Source organism: Phoenix dactylifera, unplaced genomic scaffold (assembly GCF_009389715.1).
Source record: "Phoenix dactylifera cultivar Barhee BC4 unplaced genomic scaffold, palm_55x_up_171113_PBpolish2nd_filt_p 000475F, whole genome shotgun sequence".
Classification (NCBI taxonomy): Eukaryota; Viridiplantae; Streptophyta; class Magnoliopsida; order Arecales; family Arecaceae; genus Phoenix; species Phoenix dactylifera.
Window position 1 is genome coordinate 276,035 of NW_024067897.1, and position 11,819 is coordinate 287,853.

The 11,819-nt window shown below is 40.1% G+C and overlaps 1 non-coding gene across 1 annotated transcript; it reads left to right on the plus strand.

The window, feature by feature from the left end:
- Window positions 1-7,122: 7,122 nt before the first annotated feature.
- Window positions 7,123-7,232, plus strand: LOC120106143. The gene has a single exon (XR_005508366.1). It is a non-coding gene; the product is annotated as a small nucleolar RNA R71 (small nucleolar RNA).
- Window positions 7,233-11,819: the final 4,587 nt, after the last annotated feature.

Consider the following 11,819-nt stretch of genomic DNA (forward strand, 5'->3'; position numbering starts at 1 on the left):
TATTGTGGAGAAATGAAGCCGCGGACGCTGTGGAGGAGGCGGTGATCACTGGCTTCACAGACGGCGTGAGCGGACGAAGGGGTTGATCGCAGGTGCTGCGGAGGAGGCGGACGGCTGGGCGGTGATCGCGGCTGGCGGACGTCGCGACGCTTCACGGCTGGCTGGGACCATTCACGGGATGTTGTGGAGGAGGCGCACGGATCTTTGGACGCTGGGTAGAGGCTCTGTTACGGCTGCTCCGCGGACGCTTGGACTGTGATCGCGGTCAAGACGGGAGGGGAGAAGAGGACCGGACGCCGTGGATGAAGCGGACGCTGGGAGGAGGCACTGATCGCTGGCTCGGGCGGACGCTGTGATTGTGCACGGGAGCTGGTCACGGGCTGCTGGGAGGTCCGGGAGATGATCACGGACATGGGACGAATACTTCGGAGGTGATCGCGGATTGCTGGGTCGTGCGGATGCTGGGAAGAGGTGCACGCGGAGGGAGGTGGAAGCACAAAAACATCACGGACGGCTGGGGAAGGGAACGCCCGATTTGGAAAGTTTTTGGAATTCTTCCCCAACTACACGTGATCTTTCTTTATTTTGATCCCCAATGTGCTCTAGAAGCTATGGCATGTAGACATGTGTAGCTCCGGTGCAAGTATACTCAATGAATGGTGAATTCGATCAGACCATGACGGGGTTGGGCATACGCGGTCTGAGTTATGCATCTGTCTAAGCCCAATCTGTACTGAATACGTATTTTGGCCTCGATTTACGATCACCTATACTTAACAAAAATATAATATTAATCTAGTGAGACTATCATTATCTTGTTAGCGATAATACTAATTTATGTGGTATGTAGATCGCACTTTTGTGCTCTCATCACACCCCCCAACTAGCTTATTGCTAGTCTCTAGCAATTTAGAGTAAACAATATCATGAGAGTACAAAAAGTGTTGGTTGATCCTTTGATGTTTTATTAGAACTAATTGCATAAAATTAAGATAAGTACTCACTTTCGTAGGAATCACGATTGCACTTAGCATGTGCAACAAGCCGTTAAACCCCTAGGTTACCCTAGTGGACGAGTGTTGTCTCGTGAGGGTTTGCAGTGATGTTACCCACAAACATCATTCATAAAATGATATATAATGAAATTTAAGTCAATGCACACGTGATATATATTTTTCTCAAGCATGGCAACTATCAAAGCAAGGGTAATACTAAAGTGTAGTATGCATAAACAGATGACTTTCTTAGAACACTAATACCTCCACCACAACATGATACCACTTGACTTTTAGGTGCACTACTCAAGTTCACAGGTGTTTATTACAATTTATTGGAGCCTGATCCATCAAATTTTCAGAATATCTCATGTTGTCTAAATTTTGTCAAGAATGGTTCGCATATAAAGAAGGAGCTATCAATCCCAACTAAACATCCAAAGTACACAGAGTTCCAAATTAATGGAGTCAAACCAGCCATTACCACATATCACTGGGTTCAGTCTGACCAACCCTATTCATGCTTATTTTTATTTTTAAACACATATGACGATTACAATAATCCAACCTCCTTAGGCTCTAGTAAGGTCCATGTAGCGAGTTTTCGGCCAATGACTCCTGATCCAGTTGGCTCAAGGCATTAGGTGAAACACCCCTCGGGCTTAATTACTCAAACCAGACTACACCACGAGGTCAGACTTGTCATCTTCTTCTTTTTTTTTTTTTTTTTGCAATAAAAAGAGAAGGTAAACTGAACCATATAACGTGACTGCATTGTGGCTATAGGTCAACCAAGGTCGGAACATAAGGCACTTAGGTGATCTAGCTAGGGTATTCAACTTCTATCTTTATGTGAAAACCAAATCATGAACCTTATAGTACGGACAAGGATACTCGTACTTCTTTTACAGATACGGCTTAATAAAAATGCATTAAACAAATATGAACTCCTGAGGCCTTCCTATAATCATTAAGTACATGTGCGGGGATCTAATAATAGGTCTCTGATCAGTCATAATATGCATGTGTTCCTTGCCGTAATAGTTGCACAAACTCAATATGAAAATACATGTGCATTTGCTAAGAAAAGAATGCAATTTTTTTTTTTATATATATATTTTTTAAATCAAAATACTTCCCTCCCCCCAACTTAAATATTGCATTGTCCCTCAATGTAATAGATACAAGAAAGCTATAATGAAAGACAGTAGAGAAAATAATATTGAAGAGAAGAGGAATACCTTGAGCTGTTGATATCCAGAAAATAAAACCTACAAAACTAGAAAAATAATCCTAACTAATATACACGTACCTTTGCCTTCATGCTCAGTCATAAGAAGGCTCCCCCAAGAAAAAGGAGTCCTCTTCATCTGCAAAATTCTCAAGAAAAGGTTTTAACCTGTGTCCATTTACCTTAAAAATTTTACCATCCCGTGGATTCTCAATCTCAACCGCCCCATGTGGAAAAACAGTTTTTATAATGTAAGGACCTGTCCATCTCGATCGCAACTTACCAGGAAATAGATGTAAGCGGGAATCATATAAAAGAACTTTTTGCAAAGGTTCAAAAGTTTTTTTTAAAATTGATTTATCATGTAAGATCTTCATTCGTTCTTTGCAAATTTTAGCGTTGTCATAAGCATCTCTGCGAATCTCATTAAGCTCGTTTAATTGCAATTTTCTAGCTAGACCGGCATCTTGTAAATCAAAATTCAATTTTCTAATTGCCCAATACGATTTATGCTCTATTTCTACAGGCAGATGACATGCTTTTCCGTAAACTAGCCGGTAGGGAGACATGCCAAGAATGGTTTTGTATGCAGTACGGTAAGCCCATAATGCATCTGATAGTTTCAAGGACCAATCCTTTCGTGATGGGTTCACCGTTTTCTCTAAAATACGCTTGATCTCTCGATTGGCTAACTCTACCTGGCCACTGGTTTGCGGATGATATGGGGTAGCAATTCTATGGGTGACACCATATTTTTTCAATAAGGTTTCGAAAGGCTTATTACAAAAGTGTTTTCCACCGTCACTAATTATGATTTTAGGCATCCCAAATCGTGAAAAAATATTTTCTTTTAAAAACTTCAGGACAGGTTTGTGATCATTGGTCTTACAAGCAACAGATTCTACCCATTTGGACACATATTCGACACCGACTAAAATGTACTCATATCCAAAAGATGGTGGGAATGGGCCCATAAAATCGATGCCCCAACAATCGAAAATTTCGATAATAGTAATGGGTTGAAGAGGCATCATTTGCCTACGAGTTAGACTTCCAATACGTTGACATGGATCACATGTCCTGCAGAACTCGTGGGCATCTTTGAACATAGTAGGCCAATAGAAACCACATTGCAAGACCTTTGCAACAGTTTTCTTAGAGGCAAAGTGTCCACCGCAAGCATCAGTGTGGCAGAAAGAAAGTATGCTTTGTATATCATGATCCGGTATGCATCGTCTAAGGATTTGATCGTTGCAATATTTAAATAAATAGGGATCGTCATAGTAATAATTTTTTACTTCGCGCAAGAAAATTTTTCTATCTGTCGACCCCCAATGCTCTGGCATCCGGTTTGTAACAAGAAAATTTACAATATCTGCATACCATGGTATACTAGAAAGTGCAAACAACTGCTCTTCAGGGAATGAGTCCTTGATGGAAAACTGTGGCACTGAATCATGAAAAACTAATCGTGATAAATGGTCAGCAACCACATTTTCTACTCCTTTTTTATCTTTGATAGTGATGTCAAATTCTTGGAGTAGAAGTATCCATCGTATTAAGCGTGGTTTGGCCTCTTTCTTATCCAACAAACATTTTAGTGCCGCATGGTCCGTAAAGATAACAATAGGAGCACCAAGGATATAAGAGCGAAATTTATCTAAGGCAAATACTACTGCAAGCAATTCCTTCTCGGTGGTGGTGTAATTCATTTGAGCATCATTTAAGGTTTTGCTTGCATAGTAAATAACATATGGCTTATTATCCTTGCGTTGTCCTAGGACAGCTCCTATCGCATAGTCGCTAGCGTCGCACATAATCTCAAACGGTAATGACCAATCGGGTGGTCGCACGATGGGTGCAGTGCTAAGCATAGACTTCAACTTTTCAAATGCCTCCTGACAGGTTTCAGTCCAATTGAACGGTGTATCAAGGGATAGGAGGTTACATAATGGTCGAGATATGACACTAAAGTCCTTGATGAATCTCCTATAAAATCCGGCGTGACCCAAAAATGATCTAACATCTCTAACCGTCTTGGGTGCAGGTAGCTTAGCAATTAAATCAGTCTTAGCTCTATCTACTTCCATTCCTTTCGATGAAACAATGTGTCCTAGGATAATTCCCTTTGGCACCATGAAGTGACATTTCTCCCAATTCAGTATCAAATTCTTTTCTATACATCGAGCTAAGACTGCTTGTAAATGTGACAGGCAATCATCAAATGAGTCGCCAAAAATGGAGAAATCGTCCATGAACACTTCCAAAAAATTCTCGTTCATGTCTTCAAAGATGCCGAGCATGCATCTTTGGAATGTTGCAGGTGCATTACACAACCCGAATGGCATTCGTCGGAAAGCAAATGTGCCAAAAGGACAAGTGAAGGTAGTCTTCTCTTGATCTTCTGGTGCAATTTCAATTTGATAATATCCCGAATAGCCATCAAGAAAACAATAGAAAGCATGTCCTGCAACTCTCTCCAATACTTGGTCTAGGAAGGGTAGAGGAAAGTGATCCTTTCGTGTGACCAAATTAAGCTTTCGGTAGTCAACACACATGCGCCAACTCGTCGGGACACGAGTTGGAACTAGTTCACCTTGTTCATTTTCTACTACCGTCAAACCCGACTTCTTAGGAACAACTTGAATAGGGCTTACCCACTTGCTATCGGAAATTGGGTAAATAATACCCACGTCAAGCAACTTGAGGACTTCTGCCTTAACCACATCTCTCATTGTAGGATTTAACCTTCGTTGCATTTGCCTTGTGGTTTTGGCATTGTCCTCCAAATATATCCGGTGCGTGCAAATTAAGGGGCTAATTTCCTTCAAATCGGCAATAGACCACCCTAAGGCTCCTTTATGATTCTTTAAAACATCAATTAATTTTCTTTCTTGGGTATGATCAAGTCCAGACGAGATGATTACAGGAAAAGTATCTTCGGGTCCAAGAAAAGCATACTTAAGTTCCTTTGGTAAGGGTTTCAATTCGAGCTTGGGTGCTTGCTCATGGGATGGTTCTATTTTCATCTCTCGAGGCGACAATCTCTCAAATTCTCCTTCTTTTGGTCTCCACCCATTGACCATCTTGATATCTAGATTATCCACAATAGGTGTGACTGACAAATCATCATCATTGGTTCCATTAGGACACCAATCAATTAAGCTATCATTGAATGGGTCGTTAATTGCTTTAGCTAACAAATAATCTTCTGCGATGGTTTCAACCCAATCAACCTCCTTACTCTCTTCGAAATCATTGGGTTGTTTGCACACATTAAAAATGTTCAGTTCTAAGGTCATATTACCGAAAGAAAGCTTCATGACGCCATTCCTATAATTAATCAATGCATTAGAAGTTGCAAGGAACGGACGTCCTAAAATGACCGGAATCTGAGACTGTGAGTTCGAAGCCGGATGTGTGTCCAATACAATAAAATCGATAGGAAAGTAGAATTTGTCTACTTGGACTAATACATCCTCGATAATCCTCCTTGGAATTTTAACTGACCTGTCAGCTAATTGCAAAGTGACGGAGGTTGGCTTCAACTCACCTAAACCAAGTTGCTCATAGACAGAATATGGCAACAAATTCACACTCGCCCCTAAATCTAACAATGCTCGCTCTATCCTAAAGTCACCTATGATGCATGAGATGGTTGGGCAACCTGGATCTTTATATTTAGGGAGAATGTTGTGCTGCAAAATAGCACTCACATTTTCAGTTAAAAATGCCTTCTTCTTAACATTTAATCGGTGTTTGACGGTACACAAGTCCTTCAAAAATTTGGCATATGAGGGTACTTGTTTGATTGCATCAAGAAGAGGTATATTGATTTTTACTTGTTTAAAAAGCTCAAGAATTTCAGAGTTAGGTTCGAGCTTTTGTAACGGCTTTAACCGTTGTGGAAAAGGTGGAGGAAAAGGACATTCAACTTTCTTAGTAGAAGTTGGGACCTGAACTTCTTCTTTGTCCCTTTCATCAACTTTGGGAGCATCAGAATTAGAAGTGACTTGCGGTCTTGATGGGACGGTTTGATCAATGACTTTTCCATTACGCAAAGTCATGATGCTCTTTGCATGCTCTGTATGCGAACTAGAAGGAGCCGTATTATTACTACCGTGCACTTGTGGGTTAGGTTGGGGTTGAGCTGGAAGCTTACCCTTCTCTTGGGTACTTAGGACGGTAGTCAACATTGACAATTGGTTCCTTATGTCTTCAAAATTTCGAGTATTTTGAGCATTGATATTAGCTTGACCTTGTAGAAAAGTTTGTATGGATTGCAAGGTATCCTCGATATTTGGCTTTCGAGAGGGTGGTGATGCAAAAGTAGGATGTACAGGTGGAGGAGCTGAATGGTGTGACTGTTGAGGATGATCATTTCTCCACCTAAAGTTTGGATGATTCTTCCAACCAGGGTTATAGGTATTCGAGTATGGATCGTTATAAGGCTTTTGGTAGGAGTTCATAGCATTTGCTTGATCGTGCAAGACTTCTTTGAATGCCGGTATGGTGGGGCAATCTGTAGTGGTATGACCCGACATATCGCAGATATCACAACACTCGTTTCTAAGCTCTATAGTTTTGACAGGCTCAACCTTCCTAAGCTCAATTTCTTCTACCTTCCTAGTGAGGGCTGCCATTTTAGCATGAAGATCATCCTCAGTTCTGAGGTTGTAAAGGCCTCCCTGTACAGAGCTAGTGGGCTTAGGCAAAGACTTGTTATTTCTATCCCCGTTATCCCAAAGTTGGGCAGTCTCAGCAAGGGAATCCAAATACTCCCATGCCTCATCAGGTTGTTTTTCTAAGAATCTACCATTGCACATGGTCTCTATAAACTGTTTCAACTGTGGAGATAAACCTTCATAAAAGAAGCTAATGGTTCTCCAAGTTTCGAACCCGTGATGAGGGCATGAGAGAAGAAGGTCTTTAAATCTTTCCCAACATTCATAAAATGTTTCATTATCTTTTTGTTGGAAATTGCTAATATGTCTTTTTAAAAAGTTGGTCCTTTGTGTGGGAAAGAACTTCTTTAAAAATTCTCTCTGCATATCTTGCCAAGTTCTTATTGATCTAGGTCGCAACGAGTTTAGCCATGTTTTGGCCTTATCCTTTAGAGAGAAAGGGAACAATGTCAACTTGAGGACATCCTCGGTGACATTTGGCACTCTAAATGTAATGCTCAATTCTTCAAAATCCTTTAAATGAAGATACGGACTCTCGGACTCTAACCCATGAAACTTGGGCAGCAATTGGATTACCCCTGGTTTGATGTCAAAATGACCTACATTATCAGGAAAAATTATGCATGAAGGCTGACTAGTCCTAGCCGGTTGTAGGTATTGTCTTAGAGTCATAACATGGGGTTCTCGTTCTCGATTGTGGTGACTTCCCGCATCTTCATTTAGATCAGCCATCTCACAAGGTGTGAGATATTGCGAAGGAATTTCAGAAGTATGTCCTAAGGGATGATCTAAAGTTGTACGACTTAATCGACCGGTGTCGTCCCTATTCCACTTTAACATGCAAAATAATTCCCTCTCTTTTTTTTCTTTTTTTTTTAAAAAAATAAATAAAAAATAAATATAAGTACCAACTAAAGTTACCCTAAAACGACATCCTAAAACAAAAATCCTATTCACAATCAAACATGCAACAAAACATTACACCTCAATTTCTAATGTTTTTCTTAAATTTCTAGACAGCTCCTAACTGGTTTGAAGAGGGCACCTAAGCCTCCAATCCGGTCTAATGAACCGAGTTGACCAGGTAAGCTCCCAGGTAAGTGGAGGGGTCACGATGCATTCGCAAAGGTCCCACTTAAAACCCACTTGCCTCGAACAGATGAACTGTCTCCCTTATAGGGACAAAGCTTGCCTAGACATCAACTAAGCCACAGAGCGAAATTGGTGCAACTTTCGGTGGTCTTCGTCCTATTGAGCTCGAATGTCCTTAGGGGCCAATGTCTAGTTGATTTTAGTTAAGCTTAGGATATTTATGCACTGGGGTGATTTTTGGGCTAAGGACGAGTGATGAAATCCCGACCTTATCTTTTTAAATGGGTTCAGCCCTTAGAATATTTTATGCTGATGCCTTATACTATATGCAACAATCAAGAGATTTTTTTTAATATTTTATGACATGACATTAAATTTCATTGAATAGGTGATCAAGCAAATTATTTATTTATTTTTTTTTAAAATTTTATGAGTTATAGTTTGAAATTTGAATTCTGAAATTTGAAATTTGAAATTTGAAATTTTAGGTTTTTCTCTTTTTTTATTTTTGAATAATCACCCTTGATCTTTTCTTAAAGTTTTTTTTTTTCTTAAATTTTCAATTAGCAACAAGGGTTAATGAGATATGATAACGATAAAATTCCGATTCTAAAAAAATAAATGCAGAAAATTTAAAGTAGAAAGCAGCAAGGTTTCGTATTAATCTGATGGTCTTAAAAGTCTCAGAATGTCAATCAGACCGTTCAGATTATTCAACAATGTGTTGTCCACTAGCTGACCAAATTTGAGTCAAATCAGATGGCTAATTTCTATGATATCAGAGTTTGATGCAAACTATGCAGGGAATTAAAAATAGTAGTAAAGATGTAATTTAATTTTTTTTTTTTTTCAAGAGAAAAATACTAACTACTAAGGTAAAAATTAAATCTAAAATTATACTAATAACTCAGCCGTTCCCCGGCAACGGCGCCAAAAACTTGGTGCAAAAATAAAACTGCTCTCCCAAGTGCAGGAGAATCGCACAAGTAGTATAACTCGGAAGTCCGAGGTCGATTCCTCAGGGAACGATCTATGGATTATTAGCTTAATTTCAGATTAATTGATTCAATGAACTTGTGGATTAAGATGATGGTTTGCAAATAGAAAATAAACCAGCAAATAGAGAGTCGAAGTTTGGATAGATTAAAATGGTGTAGGGATCCAGAATCTCCTTTAATAATATCAAGTTCATGCAATAAATTCTATGATTCTTTTGTTTTCTTTTAAAAATTATAAGCAGATAAAATTTAATTATTGAGTATGTTCTTGATAACATGAATTCTCTTTTTAAGCATTCAACGTGCCTTAGAACGTCAACGATGAATCAAATAATTGAGGAAGACATGTATCAATAAGCATAAATCATAAAAGAATTTTCAACATATGAGAATCATAACATAATCAAAAGATAAATCGTATAAAGCAAAGGATTAGAATTTACATCATGAACTCGGTACACCAAAGGATCCTCCTTCACCCATCACCAAGGATTTTAGCTCATCATCTTCCTCTCTCTTTCTCACTCTTTTTTTTTTTTTTAATAACAGAAACAGGGCATCCCCTGTTTCTTTCTATTTTTTTTTCTTTTTCTTACTACTGCAGCAGCCCGGCTCCTCTGTTTTCTTCTTCAAATCGGAGCTTCTTCCCCCCCTTTTCCCTTCTCAGCCGATTCCTCTTATACTCGACTCTCCCCCTCTATGGATCTTGGGAATGCGCTGGAGGAGGCTGAATCTTAGGCGCGTGAGGCTGGGAGGTGATCGTGGGCGAAGATGAGCTGGAAATGAAGCTCGGACGGGTGAGTCGCAGATCTGAAAGATGCCCGGAAGGAAGGAGCCTGGACGCGGGGATCTGTGGGAGGAGAGGACGCTAATCCCGGCTGGGATATTGTGGAGAAATGAAGCCGCAGACGCTGTGGAGGAGGCGGTGATCACTGGCTTCACAGACGGCGTGAGCGGACGAAGGGGTTGATCGCAGGTGCTGCGGAGGAGGCAGACGGCTGGGCGGTGATCGCGGCTGGCGGACGTCGCGACGCTTCACGGCTGGCTGGGACCATTCACGGGATGTTGTGGAGGAGGCGCACGGATCTTTGGACGCTGGGTAGAGGCTCTGTTACGGCTGCTCCGCGGACGCTTGGACTGTGATCGCGGTCAAGACGGGAGGGGAGAAGAGGACCGGACGCCGTGGATGAAGCGGACGCTGGGAGGAGGCACTGATCGCTGGCTCGGGCGGACGCTGTGATTGTGCACGGGAGCTGGTCACGGGCTGCTGGGAGGTCCGGGAGATGATCACGGACATGGGACGAATACTTCGGAGGTGATCGCGGATTGCTGGGTCGTGCGGATGCTGGGAAGAGGTGCACGCGGAGGGAGGTGGAAGCACAAAAACATCACGGACGGCTGGGGAAGGGAACGCCCGATTTGGAAAGTTTTTGGAATTCTTCCCCAACTACACGTGATCTTTCTTTATTTTGATCCCCAATGTGCTCTAGAAGCTATGGCATGTAGACATGTGTAGCTCCGGTGCAAGTATACTCAATGAATGGTGAATTCGATCAGACCATGACGGGGTTGGGCATACGCGGTCTGAGTTATGCATCTGTCTAAGCCCAATCTGTACTGAATACGTATTTTGGCCTCGATTTACGATCACCTATACTTAACAAAAATATAATATTAATCTAGTGAGACTATCATTATCTTGTTAGCGATAATACTAATTTATGTGGTATGTAGATCGCACTTTTGTGCTCTCATCAGATACAATAAACATTCACATGCAAACAAGAGAGAGGACCTTCTTCAGCCAAACGTTCACACATAAGAAATCTAGTTTGACTTGAAGAATATAGAATGAATCGGTAATTTTAGATACCTCTCTCATAAATTAGCTGAGCAAAGTCTATAACTTAAATCTTATTGTGGCATGGTTAAAATCTTTAATTATTAATTTCTTGATATCATGTCTATATATGTATTAATTGACTTATGCTTTTAGAAATTGATTCATGGTTTGCTCAAACTAAAATGTTCCTTTGCCTATATCATAACCATCAAATACACAAGTATATGCTTAAAATGCTTATTTGAATTGACTTGTGAGAAGCTATGAATTCTTGAGCATAATGAAAATGTTGTTTGCATGATATACATCTATATGATACATAAGATTATTTCTTTATTCTGCTCTTTCATGTAAATTACTTGAGAATAACAAAAAGAGAGAGAGATAAAGAAAAGAAAATGAATCTTATTCAAGAGAAGTAAAATCTAAGTAAAGGCAAAAACTTCAATCTTAAGGAAAAGAAAAACAAGCATAATACATTCGGCATATTTGTGAGACTTGTGAAAGGGATAAAATCCATAATTAATTACACTTAAACAGGGAGAGTTTGAAGTGAACATTTTAACATTTCTATTTTGCTCATCATAGGGATGGTGCCAATGGGGAGGCTAGTGGTAGTACCCGGCACTATTTAACCCAACTATTCGGTGTAGGGTATATTAGGGACGGCACAAGAGGGAGGCTAGTGGTAGTACCTCGTGCCCCTTCCAACTCCACCGGATAGGGAGCAAATAGAGTATAGAGCATAAGAAGGTAAAAATGAAAGACAAAGTAAATGAAAGTATATAAGAAGAATCAAGTCAAATTTTTTAATCACTTGAAAACACACTTTAAGAATGAAATCAGTACAAGATTATATTTAAATAGGGAGAGTTTATTTGAAAAGAATTGATTTTGATCCTTGACATGCTTGTTCTTAATATTTTAATGCATAATATATTTTGCATGTCACATGATGTTTTGAATTATATGTTT